General features: G+C 41.8%; 1 long non-coding RNA gene across 2 annotated transcripts in view; it reads right to left on the bottom strand.

The window, feature by feature from the left end:
- The window catches only part of LOC148125096 (uncharacterized), a 38310-nt gene that overhangs the window by 8552 nt on the left and 3147 nt on the right, over positions 1-26611 (bottom strand). For both annotated transcript variants that reach the window (XR_015744528.1, XR_015744527.1), the window contains exon 2: positions 14334-14459. This is a non-coding gene — a long non-coding RNA (uncharacterized LOC148125096). The remainder of the gene's footprint in view (positions 1-14333; positions 14460-26611) is intronic.

Raw genomic sequence — 26611 nt, 5'->3', positions numbered from 1 at the left:
CTTTTTTATTTAAATCATTAGCTAGAAATATATAATCTTGTCTTATCATCCTCACTTTCTTTGGAATTTGTTTTAAAATCATAATTTCTCTGCCTTTATATGATATCGTTTCCTCCCTAGACATTTTCAAAATTAAATCTCTCAGACATCTCCTAGAGAAGCGGATATGGATTTCTCTTGGGCAGTTGTTGCGTCTGGTGTAGCTTGTGCTAACCCTATATACCTCATCAAATTCTTTAATTAGGTCATCTTTTTCTTTTCCTAACCATTCAGCCAATATTTCTGCCATCAAATGTTCCAATTCTTCATTTTTTGCGTCAGCCACATTCTGGAGCCTTAAATACGCCATTGCTTTGTCCATCTCGAGGTGAACCAGTGAGTCTTCCGTTTCTCTAAGTACATTTTTAAATTCCTCATCCATCCTTTCAAAGTTAGTCTCCATGCGTGTTGTTCTACTCTCTATATCTTTTATTTTCACTTCATTTTTCTCCATGGCCTGCTATAGAGACCCTATCTTACCCTCCACCTTCGATATATCCGCTTTCATTTCAGCCTTCAATTTCCCCATCTCATCTTTCAATTCGCTTATATCTGCTCTAGTTTCATTGTGATTTTTAATCATCATTTCTTGCATTTTAGATATAGTTTCCTGCAAGGATAATAAGGAAGTTTGTATATTAATGTTGGGGACATTAGGCTGCTTTTCCCCTGTTAAGGACTCCTCAATAGTTTTTTGAGTTGTTGGTGGGGTGGGTGTCAACGTAGTCGATAGGGTCGGGGTAGCCTTCCTTCCTGTTTTTAAGGCCATAGATGTCGTGGATGTCATCTCTCTAAGTATTTGTTTTTGTTGATGCACAATTTTAGATATATTATCCCAAATCACCATTCAGTGTTTGGGTCTTGTATTTGAAAGTCTATTCACATATTTCAATTTAATATCTCACTCCACAGTCTTTTCCCCTATATCATAAATAGATATCTACTACAGTATTCTAGTCTATGTAATAAGAAAATTGGTCAGCAATAGTACATCAATTAACACTTTAAGGAATTAATCTAAAATGTCTTAAGTAGTCTAAATAATTTATAAATAGTTTATATCAACAGAGTTTATCCCTCTTTACTATTAATACTTACAACAGTAATCTCTTAACTCTATAATAATAGTATACCCCCCTCTTCCCCCCCCCCCAAATAAGTAGAATTATGTAAGCTATTTAGGAGATACAATAGGGAGGCAGGGGGCAGAACAATAAGAGAAAGGGTAGGAGAGAGATTACCACAGCTTCAGAGAATCAACAAACAAAAAGCAAGGAAGTCATCTTAAGGAGAAAGTAGTGCCAAACTAGTAATATTAAGTGGTACCACGTAATAAATAAAGCAAGTTGGGTGGGCTAAAAGTCCATCTTCCAGCTAGAGGATTCTTTTCAGCCTTCCAACCAGCAAATGGTGTAATGTGCTGACTAATCTGCAGTCCCAAAACTGTCTTTCCCAGCCTTCTGTTTGTCTCTGCCTTCTTCCTCTTGCTTCTTCTTCTTTCTTTGCTTTCCAACTTTTAAATCAACATACAAATCTTCCAAAGTCCAATATAATGCTCAGTTTGTCTTCTCCACAATATTAAATAGATGTGATAGTCGTGTTGTGCTCAAATCTGAGGATTCATCAGACTCAATCAATGCCAGTATTCTTTCACCTCCGTCGCCTCCCTTTTCTCAAGTAAAGTCAAAAAGAAAGAAAAAATTCCGGACCTCCGATCTCCTGGTTTTAGCAATCTCCCTCTTTCCCCAGAGCTTCCCTTTCACAGGGTAAAATCTGCGCTTTCACTTTTGTGCTTAGGCTTTTCCGCTCTCCATTATAGTCCTTTCATTTTCCCAACTGCTTTTCTGGCCGCTTTCCGCCCAACTTCTGAAAGGTGCTAATCACAACCAGGAGAGAAGAATTTACGCTGTCATTCTTCTGTCATTCTGCTATCTTCAGTCTTCAAAGGTTCCAAGTTATAAACCGCTTCTCTGTTCCTGTTACTCTTGACCTCGCAGGCTGTCACTGCTTTGCTTATTCACTCAAGTGGCAGACCGGACTTGAAGCCGCCATAGAATGAGTTTACTCTTTTGCGCCGGGCTCGGGAGCTTCCCTCTTTGCTGTCGGGGGGTTGCCTTCCCCACTCTGCCGCTCGAGGTTCTCCACGTTGACACGAACCTTTCCGGGGTTCGTGTATCCCTGGGGGATCGCTCCTGGTGCCAGAAAAGGTGTTCAAAGACTGCAACAGTCTTCTTCACCTCCGTTCGCCCTGTCCTGCCACTGGAAGCTCAAATGAATGGGCTGACCACAACCCAATACAGCTAATTTGGAGAGACAGGAGAGGAATAAAAAAAAGATGGACACTAAATACCCAAATAGTAAACGAAGAAGAGTATATTAATAAGCTGAAAGAGGAGCTAAACTATTTCCTAAAAGATAATAATAATGAAACAACTTCAAAACAGAATATTTGGGATACTATGAAAGCAATTATAAGAGGTACAACAATTTCCTATAATGCTATGAGAAACAAGAGAACTTATGCCCAACAAAACGTATTACAACAACAAATCAAAAACTTAGAAATACAATTACAAAAAACTCCTAAGATTCAAGAAATACAAAACCAGTTAATATTAGCCAAACATAAGCTGAATTTAATTGAACAAGATAAAATAGAAGTTAGTTTGAGAAGGTCCAAACAAAATTATTTTGAACATGCTAATAAACCAGGAAGATGGCTATCTTATAAACTTAAAAAAGAAAAAGAAAAGAGACTGATACACCAACTAATAGACGAGAAAGGCATACCACAACATGAGATTGAGAAGAAAAAAGATATTATATTAAACTATTTTCAAAGATTATATAAAAAAGAAGAAATCAATGAAGACAAAATAAGAACTTATCTGGAGAATACGAATGATAAAACAATAGGGGAAGGAGAGAAAGAATTACTAAATAAGGATATTACATGGTCTGAGTTGAAATCTGCAATGGAGAACCAAAGTAATAATAAATCCTCTGGTCCAGATGGGATTCCAGTAGAATTGTACAAAGCTACAATAGAGTTAGTAGGGCCACTGAGGCTGGAAGTGTTCAACGAAGTACTTTTGGCAGCCAAAATGCCAGACTCATGGAGGGGGGCGTTGATTTCATTAATTCCGAAGGAGGATGTAGATGCCAGATATATCAACAATTATAGACCAATTTCACTTTTAAACGCTGATTATAAATTATTTACCTCAATTATAGTGAATAGAGTAAAACAAGTTTTAAATTTATACATTCATGAAGATCGAAATGGTTTCCTTCCGTCCCGCCAAATCAAAAATAATCTAAGAACCGTTATTGACGTCTTAGAATATTATGAAGTTCATCCAGAGAAACAATTTGCTCTCATGTTTTTAGATGCGGAGAAAGCATTTGATAATCTACATTGGCACTTTTTAATACAAAAAATCTATAACATGAGTCTGGGCACTAAATTCGAGAACATTATCACAACAATTTACAACACCCAACAGGCCAACATACTAATTAATGGTGAACAAACGGGCCCATTAAACATTGAAAAGGGCGTTAGACAGGGTTGCCCCCTCTCACCCCTCCTATTTATACTTGCTTTAGAATCATTGTTAACGCGGATAAGACAAAACTCTGAAATCCAAGGAGTAAGGGTCAAAGCAGGGGAATATAAACTACAGGCGTTTGCAGACGATATGGTTTTCTTCCTAGAGGAACCCATGGAAAAAGGACATAACCTAATAAAAGAACTAGAACAATTTGGTTCAGTAGCAGGATTAAAGATCAATAGAAATAAGACAAAATTAATGACTAAAAATCTAACAGAGAATCAGAGGAAAGAATTAGAAAAAACCATAGGGATACAGGCAACAAAAAAGGTCAAATATTTAGGCATATGGTTAACACCACATATTAAATCGCTCAAAGAGAATAATTATGATAAACTATTACAGCAAATTAAGAAAGACCTAGAATCCTGGAATAAGCTGCAGCTTTCTCTACTGGGCAGGATTGCCATGATCAAAATGAACATCTTACCAAAATTCCTTTACTTATTCCAGACAATCCCAATTAAATTACCAAAAAAATTTTTTGAAGATATAAATAAGGTAACACTTAAATTTATTTGGCAAGGGGAAAAAGCTAGAATCAATATTAAGGCTTTACAAGATGCAAAAAGTAGAGGGGGGCTAGCGCTTCCAAATTGGGAATTATATTATTGGGCAGCCAACTTATTATGGGTAAAAGACTGGGTTAATTTACTCAATGAAAGAACTTTAGCCTTAGAAGGGCACGATCTTCAGAGAGGGTGGCACGCATTTTTATGGGAAGTGGGGAAAACTAAACAGTCGTATTTTCATAGACACCTTATTAGAGATTCATTATTAACTAATTGGAAAAAAATATGCAAAAAACATTATTTAAAAATTCCGATTTGGCTTTCAACAATGGAGGCAATGGTTCATCCCAACAATTTGGATATAACAAAAACGACTAAATATAAAGATTTATTAGACCCTCTAGGAAAATTAAGAACTCGACAGGATTTACAGGAACAGGGATTTAAAATCGACCAGTGGTTATATATACAAATCCATAGCAGATACAAACAAGATATCAAAAAGTTTGAAATCTATAGCAAATTACAATATTTAGATAAAATCTTATTAGGATCAAATAAAATGAATATCTCCAAATTTTATAAATATTTATTGGAGGTAGAATTAGAGCAAGAGATAGTGAAAGGGAACATGATAACGTGGAGTAGGAATATTGGAAGAAGCATTACATTAACAGAATGGGAAAAGATCTGGAATAGAAACATCAAGATTACGAAATCAGCGGCGTACAAAGAAAATATGTATAAAATGTTATATAGATGGCACTTACCCCCTTCGAGGTTGGCGAAGATGAACCCTAACATGAGCTCAAGGTGTTGGAAATGCAAAAGCACTGAAGGAACATTTTTCCACACGTGGTGGTCTTGTAAAACTACCCAAAAATTTTGGCAAAAAATCAGAAAATGGTTGGAGGAGATAACTAAAGAACAAATAGACTATAAACCAGAGTTCTTCCTGTTAGGGATCTCTGATAGATATTTATCCAAAAAAACAAAATATGTAATAATACATATTCTAACTGCAGCTAGATTAGCGTTCGCCCAATGTTGGAAATCACCTCATACACCTTCAGAGCAAATGGTTATTCAGAAAATTTGTGAGTGTGCCGAAATGGATAAACTAACGATAGCGTTAAAAAACAAAGAGTCCTCAACATTTTATGACAACTGGGACTCATGGTATAATTGGCTTACACAGAGACAAATTATGTAAATGGTAAAAAGTAACTTAAACATAATGGAAAAGAGGAGTAGATTGGATATGACGAAGAGAAATTATCCTTACAGACTGTCACAAAAAGATATCATTTGTTTTTAATTGTATTTTCTACCCTATTCTCCCTTCCCTTCCCTTCCCTTCTTTCCCTCTATATCTTTTCTCTTCCCCACAACTGGCCTTTATCCGGTGTGTTAGGCCGGGTGTTTTCCTTCTTTCCCCCTAGCCGTTTTCTTTCTATTTTGTAAATGTATTGTCGATGTGTTTTTAAATTGTAAATTCAATAAAATCTATTAAAAAAAAAAACAATGAGTGTAACTTCAAGTAAAAGTGAGAAGTTCACTAAAGCAATAAGGAAGAAAGTCCAATTAGTGAAACTCCAAGTTAAATACTTAAGTTATACTATGAGTCAGGGCCAGAGAGCTATAGGACATGAGAAAAGGGGCGTTGGTTCTTACCTGATACGCTTCTTCTCATAGAGCTGCGTAGAGCGTCCAGGATGGGAGGTGCTCCAGTCTCGGCTCTCACAGGCTGAGCTTGAAATTGAGGAACGCCTCTCACCATCACGTGGTCCTCTCGACGTTCCCCAGTTTTGCGAAGACGAGAAGGAAGGCCCTATTCTCATCCTAACTAAAAAATATTAGTTTGCTTGGCCGAAACGAGGTTCCCCACCAGACGGGCTAATGGGTGGGGCTGGACGCTCTACGCAGCTCTACGAGAAGAAGCGTATCAGGTAAGAACCAACGCCCCTTCTCCATAGAGCTGCTACGAGCATCCAGGATGGGACATACCAAAGCTTGGCGAGTCCTGCGGGCGGGTTCCCGTCTGGTGTGGAACCTCCCCTGGAACGTCGAGGACCCGCTGAAGGACCCGCCTGCCAAATGAGGCCTCGGCAGAGGCGAATACGTCGATCTTGTAGTGTTTGATAAAGGGGGAAGGAGATGCCCAGGTGGCAGCCCTACAGATGTCGGTTATTGAGGCTTGGGTGGCCCATGCAGTGGAGGTAGCCGCACTTCTAGTGGAGTGGGCGGTGACGCCCATAGGAACAGGAAGGGACTGTGCCTGGTAGGCCTTAGCGATGGCGGCCCTAATCCAGCGGCCCACGTTTGAGGGCGTCACTTTGTGACCAAGAGAAGTAGGCTGAAAGGACACAAATAAGGCCTCCGACTTGTGAAAAGGCTGGGTGCGCTTGATATATACTCTCAAGGCGTGCCTTACGTCAAGGGAGTGCCACTGTCTCTCCCTCTCTCGAGAGGGGTTGGGGCAGAAGTTAGGGAGGATGAGCTCCTGAGCTCTGTGAAATGCTGAGTTTATTTTAGGGAGGAAGGTAGGGTCAGGTCGGAGAACGACTCTGTCAGAATGAAAGATACAAAGGTCCTGTCTGATGGAAAGGGCTGCCATCTCCGAGATCCGACGAGCGGATGTAATGGCCACGAGGAAGACAGTTTTGAGAGTGAGAAACTGTAAGGAAGCCTCCCTAATGGGTTCAAAGGGGGGCTTGGTAAGAGCGACCAGGACTTTGTTGAGGTCCCAGGTGGGAAAACGGTGAATGGTCGGGGGGCGGAGATTGGAAGCTCCCCTGAGAAAAGCCCGGATAAGGGGGTGATGGGAGATGGGACTCCCAATATCTGAGGAAACAACAGTTGCGAAGGCCGCGACCTGACGCCTTAGGGTGTTGATAGACAGACCCTTGTTAAGGCTCTCCTGAAGAAATTCCAGGATCTGAGCAATGGAGGGAGAAAGGGGATTAATTTGAAGTTTGAGGGCCCAGGAACGGAAGGCGACCCATGTGGCATTGTAGATGCGGGTGGTCGAGGGCCGTCTGGCTGCCAGGATGGTGTCTATGACCTGGCTGGAAAAATTCTGTCCCCTTAAACGGTCCCGCTCAACCTCCAGATGGCTAATTGGAGCCATTGGGGGTTCGGGTGTAGCAGAGGGCCCTGGGACAGGGAGATTCTGTCGGGAGGGATTCTCCAGGGAGGAGCCACCGAGAGGTTGCGGAGGTCCGCAAACCAGGGGCGTCTGGGCCAATAAGGGGCTACTAGAAGAATCTCTGCCTTTTCCAGAAGCAACTTGTGTATCACCCTGGGGATGATGGTAAGGGGGGGAAAGGCATAAAGAAGCCCTGGGGGCCAAGGGCAACGGAGGGCATTGTGGTTCTCCGCCCCGTGAGAGGGGTATCTGGAAAAGAACCTCGGTAGTTGGGCGTTGAGGGGGGGATGCGAAAAGATCCACCGTGGGGAGCCCGAAGATTGAGACTGCCTCCCTGAATAGGGAGGGGTGGAGGTGCCATTCTGCTTGGTCCAGAGTGGCTCTGCTGAGCCAATCTGCCTGGACGTTTAGGGTCCCTGATATGTGGTCTGCCTTGATGGAGGCCAGGGTCGATTCCGCCCAACAGCAGAGGCGTTCGGCTTCTCTCATGAGCCGTACTGACTGAGTGCCCCCCTGTCTGTTGACATGTACCTTTGCCGTGATGTTGTCTGTAAGGACCAGGACGTGACGCCCGCGTACCTGGGGTAGGAAGCTGCGAAGCGCCAGGTAGACAGCGTGGAGCTCCAGCCAGTTTATGGAGCAGAGTTGTTCTGTTGCCGACCATTTGCCCTGGGACGAGATGGAGAGGACGTGAGTGCCCCAGCCGAGGAGGCTCGCGTCCGTGGTGACGCTTAACCTGTCGGGCTCCTTGAAGCAGTGGCCCTTGTCCACCAAGGGAGGGACGTGAGAACTCTTGGAGGAACTCTGACCCGGAGTCGCGAGTTGCTCCTTCCTGAACGTTGATACGGCAGCAGAAACCATTGTAGGGACCTGGTATGGAAACGGGCCCAAGGGATAATAGATATACATGAAATAAGCTTTCCCAACAGTTTAGACAATTCTAAAAGAGACACCTTTCTTGCCCTCCTGACATCTTTGATGGATTGTTGGATACTGAGCCACCTGTCCGGAGACAGGAAAACCAGTTCCCGAGTGGTGTCCATCACTGCCCCCAAGTGAGTGAGTCGGGTAGAGGGGGAAAGGTGACTTTTCCTCCAATTAATCATGAACCCATGGGCCTGAAGTGTGGTAAGGGTCAGTTTGGTATCTTGTTGGGCGAGGGCCCTAGAGGAGGAGAGGATGAGGATGTCGTCCAGGTAACAGTGGAGACGGACAGGGAAGGATCGCAGGTGGGCGGCGAGGGCTGCCAGAACCTTGGTGAAAACCCTGGGGGCAGAAGACAGACCAAAGGGCAGCGCAGCGTACTGGAAAAGCTGTTTATTGTAGGAAAAACGGAGAAACTTGTAGTGGGAGGGACGAATTGCAATGTGTAAATATGCCTCAGAGAGCTCAATTGAGGTGAGCCAGTCCCCTCGCCGGATTCCCGTAAGTATAGACTGCCAGGTGTGCATTTTAAATTTACAAGGGGCAAGGTAGCAGTTTAGCCTTTTCAAATCTAGGATAGCCCTCCAACCCCCCGAATGCTTGGGCACTACGAACAAGTGGGAATAAAAGCCTCGTCCCCATTCAGTTGCGGGGACGGGCTGGATAGCCTTTATGTCAAGGAGATGGTTAATGGCAGCGTCCGTAAGAGCCCTCTTGGCAGGGTTCCTGGAAAGGGGGGAGGTCATGAAAAATTCGGGAGGGGAGGTTTGGAATTCGAGGACCAGGCCAAGGCGAATAGTATCCCTAACCCATGCGTCGGTAGTGATGGCCTCCCATCGATTAGCGAAGTGCTTGAGGCGGCCGCCTATAGGGAAAATTGCATTATCGAGAACGACGGAAGGGTCTGGTTCCGGATCCCCGGAAGGGCTTCTTGAAGGAGACACCTCTTCTGGACCTGTCGGACGGATCCGACTGGTCGTGTGGGGGAGGGGTTCTGTAGGAGGGGGATTGGTAGTATCTGGGGGGGAAGGAGGCATGGGAGGAGGATCGAAAGGAACCTCGACGAAAGGAGGGAGAGGGACCCCTGGGGTCGGGCCTCCGAAAAAGCAAAGGAAGGTACTTGCGTTTGTTACGGGTCTCGGCCAGGAAGGGATCGAGAGCCGATCCAAACAGTATCCCCCCGGAAATGGGGGCTGAGGCCAGCTTCGCCTTGTTCTTGACGTCCGCTTGCCAGTGACGGAGCCAAAGCAAGCGGCGAGCAGTGACCTGAGACGATATGGCCCTGGTGGAAAATTTTACGGCTTGGAAGGTAGCGTCAGCCGAAAACTCGGCCGCGGCCGTGAGCTTAGCGATGTCCTGCTGCGCTCTGAGGTTGGCTGTGGGGACATGCTGTTTGAGCTGCCGAAGCCACTTAATAGAGGATCTAATAAAGAAAGATGCAGCAGTGGACGCTCTAACAGCCCAAGCGTCAGATTGGTGAGCACGGCGCAGGGCCAGCTCGGCTTGTTTGTCCTCAGGCTTGAGTGCCTCGAGGGCATCGCTAGGGGTTGAATGGGAAGCTAGACCCACGATAGGCTCGTCCACAGAGAGGGGATCGAGCATGAGAGAGAATTGCGGGTCAAGGTTGAAAAAACACTTGTCCTGAGTGGAAGGAGGGGGAGGGGGCCCCGAGGAGGCTAGCTGCCTGGAGACCAGGTCAGAAAAAATAGGTGGAACAGGAATGACATCAGTCTCCACCACAGGCTGAGAAAAAATGGAATCGAGAGGCTCCCCCAAGGCCGCTGGCTGGGATGGAGTGGGAGGGGTCAGGCCAGAGGTATTTTTGGCCTTGAAGAGAATAGACCTGAAGAGGTGTGGTTTAAACAGCCCCACAAATGCGGGCTGGTCCGGGGTGAGGCCCTCGTCCTCTGACATGTCCCCCTCCAGTGGGTCTGCTCCCGATAGGGGCTCACTGTCAATGATAGACCCCAAGTTGAGGTCTTCCTCTTCCCCAAAGTGGGTAGGACCCCCGAGCTCCTGTGTCTCCATCTCCTCCATCCCCAGAGGTAGAGGCAAATCCCTGTGGGATACTACCTGACCGTGCGAGGCATCCGATCTGGAGAGGGATCTAACAGATGGTGCATAAACTTCAGGGGCCGCGGGCCGTGGGCCGGACCGGCCCTCTGCTGGAGTTCTTGCGCGATTCCCTGCCGGATGGCCAACTCCATCCATTGTTTCAGGTTCTCAGGAATTTCCACCGTGGGAGGTGGGTGAGGCTCCTCCGAGCGCAGGCCTGCAGCAGTGGGAGTGAAAGTGGCCTCAGGGGCCTGTCTAGGCTGTGAGGATGAGGAATAAGCAGGAGAGGAGGGGGGAGGAGGATGGGTGGAGGTTGAAGGGGTGGGGGTGGAAGGAGCCAGAGGCACGGAGCGTGACTCTCTAGACCGCCTGTCAATTTCTTTCTCAAGTGCCCTGTGACGTCTGAGGGCATCCCTCTGGGAGGCTTTGGAAACTTCCTGTGCCTGTTTGCGTAGGTAATGGGATTTTGACTTGGCCTTCAAAGAAGTGCCACGAGATACTGTGTCATCTGCCATCTGGAGAAAGAAAAAAGGTTTTGAATTAATATGAGACGGTTGGCTCGTCTGGATGCGACCTACATCGAGGCCGGGTATCACAACGCTTGTTTCACACACCGCTTTTGGTCAAAAATTTTTTGTAAGCTGTTTCTTTTTTTTTTTTTTTTAATCAAAGCAGGGCCTAGCCCAGGAAACCAATCAGCCAAAAAGATGAACGCCCATGCAGCTGCCCCCTCCAGACAAAACCGGGGGGGGGATATCAATGCTGCTACCTCGCCAGCTGAGGAGGCTGCGGAGCCAACGGACCCTGTAATGCTCAAGAAAAAAACTTCGAATGAGTACTTGAAGGCACGAGCTATGATGTAGACAGTCCAAAGGATCTGCCTAGTGATTGGTAATTTACACGCAGCCTGCTAGCAAGGCCTGCAGAAAATTGGAGCCAGAGGCACGGAACTTGACTCTCAATACGGTCGGCCCTGAGGCCACATTCAAGATGGTGGCGACACCTGGGTGCACCCAAAATGGCGGACGCCACGCGGCGCCCAAAATGGCCGCGAACTATTTGAGGCAACACCCAGCGGCGGTACTCTCCCAGAGAGAAAATTAGAGGGCCAGAGGGCCGCGAATATCGGGAGAAGCAGGGGAGAGATTTCCCCTGAGCTAAAAGCGTTCTCGGGGGGGAAACAGCGACCGGAAAGAATGAGGCAGGAAAACGAGGCGGCTTCGCGCTAAGCGAAGGAACGGCAGATGAAGGAGGGGGGTGGGGGGGCAGCGCTCGAAGCGCTAGATTCCGCCCCTGGAAAAACGGAATAAAAGGTCCCCCCTGTAGGAAGAAAGTTCCTTAAGGAGTTCAAACCTCTAATCCACTGCGCTGAGAAGAGAGAGGGTCCAATTCAATAGGTCTCTGTGAGGGATTTTAGATCGGCCAAGAGCTGACAACAAAACAGCCTGACTACCACGAGGCTGAGCTAAAAACTGGGGAACGTCGAGAGGACCACGTGATGGTGAGAGGCGTTCCTCAATTTCAAGCTCAGCCTGTGAGAGCCGAGACTGGAGCACCTCCCAAACCTGGACGCTCGTAGCAGCTCTATGGAGAAAGGAAGCTGTGTGCCAAATTGCAGAATCAACTGACAGGAGAGAGTTACGGGGCTTTTAGGAGCAGCAGCCTGCTGCTCCTAAAGGAGCAGGCAAGGAGAGGCAAAGCAGGAGAAGCAAACCACTCTATGAGTCCACAAAGTAGGCAGATAGGGAACCCTTTGTTTGGACATGTGAACAAAAGCAGGCTTTTGAGACTTTAAAAATTAGCATTATCTCAAGCTCCTGTTGTGGGACTTCCCAACCTCGAGAAATCTTTCAGTTTGTATGTGGACTCAAAGAATAATATGGCTCTTGGAACCCTGGCTCAAGAAAAGGGAAGTTGGCAACAACCCATGGCTTATTTGTCAAAAGAAAACATAACTGTGACATGTCTGGCCAGCCAGAGAATTAAGTTGGCTTTTTTGGATTGGACTTAGAACTGTGGGAAGCAGGTAGGCAGTGGTTAGGGCCCACAATCACATTTGTGATTGGAACTGCTCCTTGAGTTATCCCACTGCTCTGAGAACAAACTACAGGTTGCTAAAGAAAGAAAAAGTGGAGATTTAAAGGGACAAAACCGCCCCAGGTCTGGAAATGTTGTGTGTGTGTGAATGTGTCTCTGTGTAATCATTTCCAAACCTGGAGGATGAAACCCTCTAACAACAGTACAAAAAAAAATGAAGCTCATTGGCTTGTGAAAAAAAGCTCTCAGAAAAGAATTGTAAGTAATGTTGATTTTTTGTGTGGGAAATTGTTTATGCAAGCAGTCTGATTACAGTATAAATGTATGAGTATGTTGATGATAAAAAAAGTTGGTGTAAATATCTCTGAGTTGACCCCCATCCCAGATTAAAAGGAGAGTTCTTTCATATGAAGAAATAGTATGTGCAAGGAAATGAGAAAGGTCTCATGGAAAAATGTGTGTGATTTACTAAAGCTAGAGACAGAGGGAGAAACAGAGAAAATTAGATGATACAAGAAGATAGTGAAGAATAGGGATATCAAGCATTATTGCATCTGAGGTTCCACCAAGAACACTGGATAAAATTGCAAGTGGGACCAAGAAATTGCGAAATTAAATTTTTAGTGGATAGTGGGGCATCCTGGACATCTTGAAGCATAATCTCTTTGGGATGCCACATTAGCCAGAATTTGAATTTCAAAACCAAGAAATAAAAATCAACCCATGCCACATCAAAATCTAAATTACAATATGTAGAGAGAGATCAAATATCTTGGACACTTGATTAGTGAAGGGAGTAGAAAAATAACTCCTGCTAGAATTGAGAGAATTGTATCTCAACCCATGCCACAAACTAAGAGACTTGAGAAAGTTTTTGGGACTGTTAAGCTATTGTCAACACTGGATAATAGACTTTACTGAAATAGTGAAGTCCCTTTATACTAAATTGCTTGATACTGAACCATGGAAAAAAATTAAAAACAGCACTTAAAACAGCTCCAGTTCTCTCACTACCTGATGGGGAAAAACCTCTCCACTTATTTGTAACAGTCTGTGATGGACTAGCAAAAGGGTTCTTCTTAAAACCAGTAGCCTTCCTATCCAAATTAATGGACCTTGTAATACGGGGTGGGGGGGTGGGGGGGTGGCCAGTATGTATTCAAGCTATTGCCGCCACAGCTCTCTTAGTACAAGAAAGAAGAAAGCTTACATTTGGGGGGGGGGGTGGTAGTTACAACCCAACATCAGATTAGGAACATCCTGCCTCAATGAGCTCAGAGATGGTTAACCAATTCTCATATCCTAAAGTATGAGGGAATCCTCATAGAAGACCCTCATTTGGTACTCTCCACAAGCAATCATGTGAACCCTGCTCAATTCTTTTTTTAAAAAAAAAAGAATTTTATTTTTAAAAACAGACATACACATACAAAACATAAAAACATAAAACCACCTTTCATTTTATATACAGTGTGTCAGTTAGTTACAAATCTTTTGTGCTATTCTTGTGTAGTCATTTACTTACAATTTATATCAATTTTCACATTATTGAACTAACATATGCTTGTATATTTATCAGTTATTAATCATCCATGACTAAACTATTTATTCCATCATTTTATACGAGATATTCCAAGTTTTCAACCCTGCTCAATTCTTGATGGGAGAGGGAGTAAGTGAAGCAAACCAACATGATTGTGTAGCACTACTTTATAGATGGAAGTGCCAAAGTAGTGGAAGGAGACATGAAATGTTGTTGGGGATCCCATACTATGAGAAGAAGGGTTTGCCTAGAACTGAATTAACAGACAAAATTGTGAGAAAATATATTCTTGAATTGTCCCAGTCTCTTTGTCTTTTAAGACAGAAAGGGGTCCTTGCACAAACACTACCCTGGGACTTTGTTGTACATACATTTAAGTCAGGACAGTGGGTTTTGATAAAATCCTGGAAGGAAGAAAAACTAACTCCAGTGTGGGAAGGATCTTTCCTAGTTCGACTTACCACAGAAACAGCTGTCCGTACAAGAGAAAAAGGGTAGACATATTCCTCAAGACTTAGAGGGCCCGTGTCAGCCCCAACTGAGTGGAAAGTGGAGTCTTACCAAGGAGACCCACTGAAGATCACACTCTGAGAAAAAAGAGGGGAAAAAGGTTAAATGAATTGGTGGGAGATATCCTTACCTGGGATAGTGACAGTGCTGATTATCATTGGACTAGACATTCCTTTTCTATTTAGGACTGAGTGGTTGCCCATATTGTTTCCCCAACTTAAAATAACAACCACAGAACAAATCCCACTGCTAAATTTACCTGATGTGCTGGTCTTATACTTGTCTTGAGACTGGTGTAAATACTGAATGTTTGGATGGTGGGAGTTGGGAAATTACACTGTGTGAGGACTTTCACAATAGAAAGGAAGGAGAGAAACTTTGTATCAAACTTTTATGGGACCAAAGTGGCCTAAGAACACCTGAACAATTTAGGAACCTTGAAAAAGCAACACGACCACCCCCGAAACCAAAACCACCAGTGTGATTGCCACTAGTCCCTAATAAATGGGAAAAGCCAACTGCAGCATCAATAGCCAGAATTGGGAGATGAAACTATTAATTTGTAAAGCAAAAGATAAGATTTAGGAAAAATGCTGAGCTTAAATTACATATATATGTGTGTGTGCGCGTATATATATAGCATGAATAGAAGAGATAATTCCACCAGACTGCCAATTATTTGGAAAACTGCACTCACAAACAAAAAAATCTCCACACCACAAGCCAGGCAAACACCTGGGCACAAACAGACCCGCCCCGCCCGATACCTCCAGCTCAATCACACCCCAACCAGGCACCCAGACGAAACCTAGCTTCCTAATAAACGATAGCTGTCCATTTACCCGGAGCCAAGCTGCACAAAAGGCCTCCAATAAAGGAACACAATGTTGCTAACCAATCAAGACACAAAAAGAGCCACTAAACACACAGAAGATATTAGAAACACCAATCAAGCAGAACACAGCAAACTCCAAGACCAATAAACAGAGACCAAGACTCCCAACCAATCAGGATGAAGAAAAAACCATTCTGGCACAGCAGTAGGCTAGCCCCAAATTTAAAACTGAAACAACTGTAAAAGTCTGACTCACAGACAAACACAATACAGAAGCCTGATGATGGCAGATGAGATTCTGCCGAAACGTTGCTACAACTTTAAAAGCACAACTATAATGACGTGGGAAAATACCCGAACAAAGCTGAATACCGTACATGTAAGTACCCATGAAAACTTAAGAATATATATATATATATATATATATATATATATATATATATATATATATATATATATAAAATATATATATATACACACACACATACATACACACACACACACACACACACACACATATAACTTACTGCAAGTCAGCTAGATGTCAAAAGAACTTTAACACCGTGCAACAGGAAGAAGGGAGGAGGAAATTGGGTGCTTCAACAAGACCTTTGTGTGCTTTGAGTATGTGTGTGTGGAATCAAATATGGGAGATTAATAGGAATGCAATGAATTTGGATTGTGGGTGGCTATATGTTTTGCCCAATGGAACACATTGGACTGAGCGAAGTTCTAATAAAAATGTGTTTAGTAGTGAAGTGTGTTATTTTGAGAATCATGAAACAAATAACAGCAACTGGACCGGCCCAGAAGGTATGTATAGGGTATGTGAAAAATATGCCTATACTAGCCTTCCCACTGGATGGTTTGAACCCTGTGTATAGGGGAATGAATCCCTATCGAAGGAGTGAATTCTGGCTTGGAAAGCAAAGAGCCCTTGAATCCCTAGATACCAAACATAGTGATGCCCCAGATGCTTGGAATTCTAAAAGGGCCTACACGTAGGTGGAGGATGGCACTCTGGGAGCTAATGAACATACAATTAAATTTGACTACAAACTGTGGTAGAAACCCCCTTAAAGGAAGTGACTGCAGTCTTGGGAACCTTAGCCAAAGGTAAGTATGGAAAATAACATTGTGCAAAACCAGCTAGCCCTAATAAAATTTTTGGAGCATAGCAAACTGGGTTGGTGAAGGATTCAACAAAGTCTGCTGTATTAGGATTTTGGGTTCTAATGTTTCTCTCCTGCTTGATTCCCTTTATAAGAGATGTGGTACTATCAATGTTTAAAAGAATCAAAATAAAAGGAATTAGATTACCTCCTTTTGAAATGATGTTTGGAAGACCCCCTGTTATAAGTACTAGTTTGAGAAATAATATAGGGGATTTAAGTCAGTTAGGGGATTCATGGGTGAGTTTAATGGTGGGAGAGTTAACAAAGCAAATACAAGAAATCCAACAATATTGTGTGTCCCTCAGTTCACCATTTTTGAGTACCCCCAGTCATAATATTCAAGTGGGAGACAAGGTATGGGTAAAACACTGGAAAGGGGAAAGCCTGAAACCTAGATGGAAAGGCCCATACACTATGGTCATGTGTTCTCCATTTGCAGTAAAGGGGTTGGAATCCAAGTCTTGGAGTCACTGGACTCGAGTTAAGCCCTCAGTTGATGAATATTGGGAGGCAGAGCAGGACAAAGCCCGTCCTTTAGTGATACGCTTGAAGAAGCGCCCCCTATAACTGCCCTACCGGCAGTGGGCAGACAACATACAGGGCAGAAGGGGCCTTACTGGTGTCACTCCGGAAGCTGACCCTCTACATAGGGCTGAAAATAAGAACAAGTAAAACAGATGTTAATGTGTTAGGGATAGAGTGTGCGGTGGAAAGATATATTCTTTTGAATTCTTTTAAAGGATTTTATGTATCAAAAGGGGGTTGGACTAGATGACCTAGAGGGTCCCACATTTGCAAACTGTTATGTTTAAATACTTGTCTAAGTTGAAGACCTATAACAAACCAGAACATGTTTCCTTCCCAGATGTCTAGCTAAGTTTCCTGTTCAGTTTGGTTAAACTTTCCTGTCTCGATAGTATACCTAAACTACAAATATGCTTCAAAAGGAAACAAACTATCAATTGTATTGTTTAAAGGAAGCTCTTCGCTCTTCTGACTTCGACTCATCTGAGAAGGATTTGGAATTGCTACTTTTGCAAAAGTATTCATCTTGCCATATGTTATGCTTAATATTATATGCTAAGTGCTAATCTAGGACACCATAAAAGGTGAGATTCGATTGTAAACTGAAATAGAGTCTCAAAGGGGGGAATGAGGCAAAACATAAAAGAAGAAATATATTGTTTTAGGGAGATATTAACTTGATTCTGCTTGATAGTGAAATGTGTGTATTAAAGAAATGGAAAATGTCAGATCATAGGTTCATCTGTCGGTCACTCATATTTGTCAAGCAGGAAGCGTTGTCTCGCTTGCAACAAAACCACAAATGGAGCTACAGGAAGCTAGATGGTTTAGCAAGAGGGGTAACAAAGTATTTGTGACATCCAATTACTCTAGCCCAGCAACAGGGGAGGAGGGGGGGCTGGAATTCAAAGTAACCAATGAATGATTGACAAGTTATATTTCTGTGGTTTGAAGCTTTTGGAGTGTATATATGTGGTGACAATCTACAGGAAGATTGTTCAGATGTTGCTTTGGCTAAATTGCTCTGAACCTTTGCACAAATAAAACTATTTCTGATTCCAAGGTCTGAGTCTTGTAATTTCCTGCAACATTTGAGATGCTTTATTAACAGTATGGGAAAAAATAAGAGACTATCATTGTATGAAAATACCAGTCTGGTTATCAACATTAGAAGCTTTTACATATCCACAGCTATTTAAAAAGGAACATATAATTAGATATGAAGAAATTCTAAATGAAAAGAGTGAACTCAAAACAAAACAAGGATTGGACTTACAAGGGATAAATATAAATTGGTATTCATATTTGTAAATACATACAAGGTATGAAAAAGACATTAAGATGACTGGGTTTTATAAGGAATTGACTGAATTGGATAAAATCCCAACAGGCACCGAAGATAAGTTAATTAAAAACCTATATGGTTATTTATTAGGAGTGAAATCAGAGGATGAACAAGTAAAAGAAACAATGATTGTGTGGGGGAAAATTATTGGATATGGAATAGATTTCAATAAATGGCAGATATTATGGTCTAGAAATTATAAATTAACTATGTCAATGGCCTATAAAGAGAATTTGTATAAGATGTTTTACAGGTGGCATTTAGCCCCAATGAGAATTGCTAAGATGTTTAAAGACAAGTCGGCGAAGTGCTGGAAATGTCGGAAGTCACCAGGATCATACTACCACATGTGGTGGACATGCACAGAGGCTAAAAAGTATTGGACTAGAATACACATGTGGCTGGGGAAGATGATAAAACAACCTACAGACTTAAAACCAGAGACATTTTTATTGGGAATTTTGCTTGAGGGTTATAACGAAGAGTTAATGTATTGATTATAAATATATTAACAGCAGCTAGGATTGTATTTGCACAAAATTGGAGAAATAAGAAAATTCCAAGAGGAAATAATTAAGAAAATAATGGAATGTGCAGAAATGAGTAGATTGACAATGGCGATTAGAGAACAAGAAAGAAGACTATTATAAAATTTGGAATTTATTTTATGGATGGCTGGATAGAAGAGTAAAGAATTGAATTATATAAGTATAGTATAATATATTGTGATTGATAAATGGATGAGTTAGAGTAAGAAAATGAATTTGAAATATATTATTGAAAGTCAACAATTATAAAGCTAAGGATAATAGAATAAGTGATATATATGCGATATAAAATACTGATCAGAATGATTATAAACATATACAAGTTAAATATATATGATAACATTATTTTATGCACAAAGAAATATGTACCCAACTGACACACTCTGGAACAGAAAGAAGGTTTTATATGTTTGTTTTTTTGTTGTTATAAAAATAAAAAACTTTTATTTAAAAAGAACACTATATGGCAATTGAAAACCCACTGTAGTATCACCAAGCCAAATGGAGAATAGCTGCCAGCCTTCAAGATTTTCTCCCTTTGCTTTGCATCTTTCGGCTGTCATAAGTAATAGGGGAAAAGGGGGGACATGGTTATGGGAAGCGAGCTGGAGGTGTTACAAAACAGAACTGTATAAGTTGGGGGTATTGGAACAGTATCTTCGATGTTATATAAATTATCAGCAAGATGATTGGGCTGACTTATTGCCATTCGCTGAGGTGGCATATAGCAATTTGGTACATAGTAGTACTGGGTTTACTCCATTTAAAGTGGCTTTGGGACAAGACTTTGTACCCATACCCGAGCTTCCACAGGAGAAACCTAACATTCAGTCATTAGATGAATGGATAACACAACTCCATCTTACCTGGCTGGTTACCCGTAAAGCATTAGATGATGCTCATCAAACCCATAAAAAATTTGCAGATAAAAAGAGAAATCCACAAAAACCATATCAAATTGGTGACAAGGTCTTTTTATCCACCAGATATTTGCAGACCACATAAAAGTCAAAAAAGCTTGGACCTTGAACGAATTGTGAACCCTGTAGCAGTCCAACTGAAATTACCTAAAACCTTCCGATGGATCCACCCTGTTTTCCATGTTAGTTTATTAAAACCGGAACATACCTCCGACTTGAGACCAACTCAGGTCGATCCCCCCGTGCCATTGCTAATTGAAGGTGAGCAACATTTTGAAGTTAAAGAAATCTTGGATTCTCGAAAACAAAGGGGTCGACTCCAATATTTGATTGTTTGGAAACATTTTCCTCCTTCCCAATCTGAATGGGTGAATGAGAAGGACGCTAGAGCTCCTAAGCTTATCAATGCATTTCGTACTAAATATCCTGATAAACCCTAAAAAATAGTATTATGATGTTACATGTATATTTTCTGTTATGTTCTATTTTTTATCTTTTATAGAACTAACGCCTCTTTTTCAGGAGGGCCGAATGTCAGCCTTCAAGATTTTCTCCCTTTGCTTTGCATCTTTTGGCTTTCTTAAGTAACAGGGGGAGGAGCGGGGACATAGTTATGGGAAGCGAGCTGGAGGTGATAGAAAACAGAACTGTATAAGTTGGGGGGGAAGTTTCTCGCTTAGGCTTCTATCCTATGCTATGCGTAGCTGCAACCCTTTATCAAAATATGTCAAGGTCAACAGAGGCCTCATCACCACCTGGAGATGCCCACGTGAAGTTATACACTACTTTTAATTGGATGGGCAAATTGAACTATTGGGGGTGGGAACGTTGCCATCGCTTTGTATATGTGATTTACGCGCCCATTTTCTCAGATTCAGAATTCTTTTGTTGCTACCACTTGATTTTCAGTAAAAGATATCTTTTCTAATTAATGGAGTCTAAGTATTTCTTTCTTGGATTTTGAATGAAGCACCAGCTAACAACAGCTACCTACATGAACAATTCAAATGGGTACCCATTCAGAATGGGTACCCACAATTGTATGTCACAAGATGTCTGTGCAACATGGTGGGAAGAGAAAGGTAGAAACAAGGTACAAGACCAGGGGTGTCAAACTCACATCGTCACGGCATTGTCACATGTCATATTGGGACTTTTTCCATTCATTAAACCGGGCGGGGGCAGGCCAGCATGTGATGCATCTGGCCAGCAGGCTACGAGTTTGACATCCCTGTATAAGACCAACCACATGGCACACTCTGCCATACATCAAAAACATTTTGGAAGCTGTAGAATACAGCTTCTGAGATCTGCAAGTGGGCCTCATACACTAGCCAGAAGCTAACATACGAGGACAAATTATGCATTGTAAAGATTGCTTGGAGGTGGGAGATACTTTCAATGTAATCTATCGAATCCCCTGTATGGATTGCCCCTGTGACTATGTAGGACTGACAAGGAGGAAGCTAACCACCAGACTGCAAGAACGCAAGTGAGTAGTCAGCTGAGACCTGAACACATTGGTAGCCTCACACTGCATGAATAAGGACACATATTCAATTTTGCAGGTACCAAGATGGTTGGATGAGCAGGCACAAAAACAGGGAAATGATTGAAGTCTGGGAAACCTCATCAGTCAATAGGAGTACTGGTTTACCACCAGCCTATCAAGAAGTTAGACGATGAGGGCTGGGCAGCAAATGGCAGCTAATTACTTAAAAACCAACCAACACACCTCAGTCAACATGTAAAAAACCCATTTACAAGAGGCACTATAAATACCACAAACAAAACAACATACACTCTGCTACAGAGAAGTTCCCTGAAGATGGGCTCCAGGAAGAGTACAAAAACTCGGAAAACAAAACTTCTGGTCCCGGTGACTGATCCAGATTGGATCCTGCAACATTATCCTGGGGCCTACATTCATAAAGGTCATGTTTTAACAATACACATTTTAATAATACACTAGACAACCTATGAGCCATTGTTTTAGAGATATTTCTTTACCAGACTTCCTCAATGCCTTCAACAATGCAGAGCTTCTAGTCTAATGTACTTGAAAAGTTCTTAAAAAGTCAGGGAGATATTCAGAGATGTATCTGTCTTGAAAGTAGCCCGTTGAATTGCATAGCACAGTCACATATAAGGAGTTGATCACAGGAAATGTTTTGTGACATTATAACTTTTTACTATTATGTCATAAAATGGCTTTATGATATTTTTAATAAAATTGTTTATGAAATAATGGTTTATAAAAGTTGCCAATTTTCAGTTCCACAGAAGGCATGAGTCCCGCATTTGAACACATTCAGTAAACTGGCTCGTTTGGGGTACTTTGGTTGAAAAACTCTTGCATATGATGCACCGTTTTGCACAGTTTAAAGGTTACAGATAGAAGAGTTTAATAGTATATAGATATTGTCAAGCAAATTGTTCAGGTAAATTATATTTGTTTTCCCTTGATATTTACTGCATTGTTGTTGATGTTGTCCATTTTTTATTTCTGTTTCTATGCCCAATTGAGTGATAGTACACAAAACTCACTTTTACTTTATCCTTGACATATTTTCTCTTTTTAAAGTTTTTATATTCATGTCTAGTGATTTCCTGAAACATCGGAATTGTAATCCTAGAGACAGGTCTTAAACTGCACCATCATCAGGCTTCTGTATTGTGTTTGTCTGTGAGTCAGACTTTTACAGTTGTTTCAGTTTTAAAATTGGGGCTAGCTTACTGCTGTGCCAGAATGGTTTTTTCTTCATCCTGATTGGTTGGGAGTCTTGGTCTCTGTTTATTGGTCTTGGAGTTTGCTGTGTTCTGCTTGATTGGTGTTTCTAATATCTTCTGTCTGTTTTGTGGCTTTTTTTTGTGTCTTGATTGGCTAGCAACATTGTGTTCCTGTATTGGAGGCTTTTAGTGCAGCTTGGCTCCGAGTAAATGGATGGCTATCATTTGTTAGGAAGCTAGGTTTCATCTGGGTGCCTGGTTGGGGTGTGTTTGAGCTGGAAGTATCAGGGGGGAATCTGTTTGTGCCCAGGTGTTTGCCTGGCTAGTGGTGTGGAGATTTTTATGTTTGTGAGTGCAGGCTTCCAAACACACATTAAGACTGAACTATGCACCCTGACTAAACTACTGACAGCCAACGGCTTCCACAAAAGCAAAATCACCGGTGTTGGGTATATGGATACACCAACCAGGTTTGGGTTGAATAAATATGTAAACCTAGGATTAAGTGGCTATGTAGCTTTAAGCAAGAAACTGCAATGTCATTGTGGGTGCGGTTGCAGGCAGTAATAAAGGTAGGAAGGGAAACGTAATAGACCCTGCTTCTGGATGCACCTGGTTCTGTTCCTGGTCTGCTGCCTGTTGGAACGTCTGTCTGCTTACTCTGGATGGCTACTGTGCCAGATACCATTTCAACTGAACACAAGGATTGTTTGCTTGGTGAGCTGAGGATTCAGCGTTGTCTTTGAGAGAAAGGTATCGGGATGAGAAGATTTACAAGCAGATAAGGACATTGTATTTACTGTTAATGGACTTGATAACTGGATGGATATACTGGATAATGATATATGGACTGAATGACACTTCTTAATCTCTGTGTGCAATAAATAACTATTTTATAACTACAAACAGTGTTTTTGTCTCCAGTGTGTGTATACTCTTGGGCCCAGCCTCTCTCTCATTTGCCTGCCTGGCTTGACTGCTGCTGCACACTCTGCTAGGGGGTTTATCCCCAAACACTAACATTGGTTATGGGCCCAGCAGAGTGCACAGTCTAACTGACCAGGTTATAGCAGTTAGAGTTTTTGGGGTGAGTTGCACATTACTGTGAAGACAAACTGTTTGTTAAATAGTTATTTTTCACAAGAGAAATGGCACAAGTTAATTTGCCACATCTGTCCATGATATCCAGACTAGATGGAACAAACTATGTTTCATGGTCACTGAAGTGTAGTTTACTGCTACGAAAAGAAGGTTTGTGGGACATAATTACAAACCCACCAGATGTATCTAATCTAGATCCTAACGATGAAGAGGATTATAAAAAGATACAGGACTATGAAAGAAAAAATGAACAGGCTTTGTGCATCATAGATCTCACCCTGTCTGATCAGCAACTCATTCATATCCGTGGAGTGGAAAATGCTGCAGACTGCTGGGAGAATCTCAAAAGGATTTATGTTCGAGACAGTGTAGGAGCTCATATCAATCTTACACGGAAGCTGTTTAGAACACATCTTGAGATAAATGGAGACATGTTAACTCATTTAAACTGTATGAAAAGCATTTTTCAAGAATTGCAAGAAAAAGAGCTTATATTTAATGAGTTGCAACAAGTATACATTATATTGTCTTCTCTGGATCGAAGCTATGATGATTTTGTGACTGCATTGGAGGTATTGCCTAAAGACAGTTTATCAGTAACTGAGATAACCGGCAGGCTATTAGAAGAAGCCAGAAGAAGGAGTGAACGTGACTAGCTGAGGGAAGATAAGAATAAGGAAGAGAAATTATCTTCAAAGCTTGAGAGAAACCAGCTGTGTAAAGTAAAGCACCCGGAGGAAGAGAAGTTATCTTCAACGGCATACACAATTAAAAAGTGTTTTAATTGTGGAGGCAGAGGACATTTGGCAAGATTCTGCAGGAAAGGAAAAAGCCAGAATGTAAAGAAGCCAAGGAAATCCTTTGAACTAGCCAAGTTTAGCAATTGTGATGTGAAGAGTGATATATGGGTGGTGGACAGTGGTGCATCCCACTGCATCACGAGAGATAAGACAAAGTTTATTAAAATGTCTACAAGCTCACAACGTATATCACTCGCCAATGGTTGGCACCTCAAGGCCAAGGGTGAAGGTATTGCTTATTGTCCATGTTTAAACCAGAATATAAAGATGTTATATGTACCACAGTTAAAGATGAACTTACTTTCTGTAAGTGTATTAGATAAACTAGGATATGTGGTTACATTTAAGAATAATAAGTGCATACTGGAAAGAGATGGCAAAAAGGTAACTGCAGCTTTAAATGGAGCATTATATGTCTTACATGACAGTAAGAAAGGGGAGGCACAAACTGTATTTAATAATATCAAGCCTCATGATGAATGTATCCATTTATTGCATAGACGTTTGGGGCATGTGAATTTTAAAATGCTAAAACGTACAGTGGAGTTATCTGAAGGAATAAGGTTAAAGCCCTGTGATAAGTATTTGCGTTGTAATGTCTGTTGTGAAGATAAGAGTAAAATAATGCCTGCAAATAGGTTAAATGGTTTCAAAACTAAAGAACCTTTAGAAGTAGTATTTGCAGACATTATAGGTCCAAAGAAACCCAGTATGGGGAGTGCTCGATATATACTGAGCATTATGGACCATTACTCTAGATATGGGTTTTGCTACCTAATGAAAAGCAAAACTGAAACATATCAACATTTCTTCAACTGGTTAAAGTTTGCTGAAAGAAAAACCAAACGGCAACTTATAACCCTGGTGACAGATAATGGCACGGAATTTGTTAATAGCAAATTCCAGAATAGGTTAAAGGCAGCTGGAATAGCTCATAAGACATCTGCACCATACAGACCACAACACAATGCATATGTTGAAAGGCGAGGCCAAACATTGCAGGCAATGACCCGTACTATGTTAACTGATTCTGGGTTACCTGATTCTTTGTGGGGGGAGGCCACAATGTGTGCTAATCATTTATTAAATAATGTGGTTAACTCAACCACTGGTGAAATACCATTCACCATGTGGCATGGCAGGAAGCCTGATTTGAGTTACCTGCACACATTTGGTGCACCAGCATGGGTGCATATCCCTACACAACTCAGGCGTAAAGGGCAACATAGAGCTAAACAATTATTCTTCGTTGGTTACCAAGCTAACCATAGGGCATATAGATTTTGGGAGAAAGGCACATCTAAGGTGTTATGTAGTGCCAATGCCCAATTTCTAGAGCACGTAGCATGGGATAAGTTAGAGCAGGATAGCAATAACGAGGTGATTATTGAATCACATAGAAATCCCATTAAGTATCCCTGTAACTTTAAAAATAACGTAAAGAAAGAAGTACAGGAAGAAGTACAGGAAGAAGTACAGCCCCTAGAGGAAGAAATAGCTGAAGATGAGGAACAGGTAGTAACTCAACCAAGCCCAGTAATACCCAGAAGGACTACACGTATTTCTAGACCGCCTGATAGATACCAGGCTAATACAGTGTGCCAGGAAAATAGAATCCCAAATACTGTGGATGAGATTAAAAGATATCCTTCTAAAGAGAAAGAAAATTGGTATGCAGCAATTAATAAAGAATTGAAATCCTTGAAGGATATGAAGGTGTATGAAAACGTGAGATTACCTAGTAATTAAAAACCCATTAGCTGCAAATGGATTTTTAAAATAAAAACAGATAAGGATGGAAACACAATCCATAAGGCAAGGTTAGTAGCCCAAGGTTTTAGACAAAGTGCAAAAGACTATGATGAAGTATTTGCACCTAGTCTTAAAGCAGCAACTTTAAGGGCAGCATTAGTGTGGGCAGCAAGCAAGCAATATATAGTTAACCATTTAGATGTGGAAACTGCTTACTTGCACGCTCCACTAAGACATACTGTGTATATGAAAAGGCCTAATGGATTTAAAGGAGACAATAATAATGATAATGATTGTTGGTTATTAAAGAAGAGCCTTTATGGTCTTAAACAATCGGGCTATGAATGGAACCAGTATATTGTAAAGGAACTGAACAATATAGGGTTTAAAGCTGGTTTAGCCGACCCATGTCTATTTAAGAGAGAAAAGAATGGGAAAATATCATTATTATTGTTGTTTACTGATGATATTGCTCTGATTACTAAAACTAATGATGAA

Source organism: Pseudonaja textilis, chromosome 8 (assembly GCF_049901715.1).
Source record: "Pseudonaja textilis isolate UNSWEBS1 chromosome 8, rPseTex1.2, whole genome shotgun sequence".
Lineage (NCBI taxonomy): Eukaryota > Metazoa > Chordata > Lepidosauria > Squamata > Elapidae > Pseudonaja > Pseudonaja textilis.
This window is presented reverse-complemented; position numbering and strand designations above follow the sequence as displayed.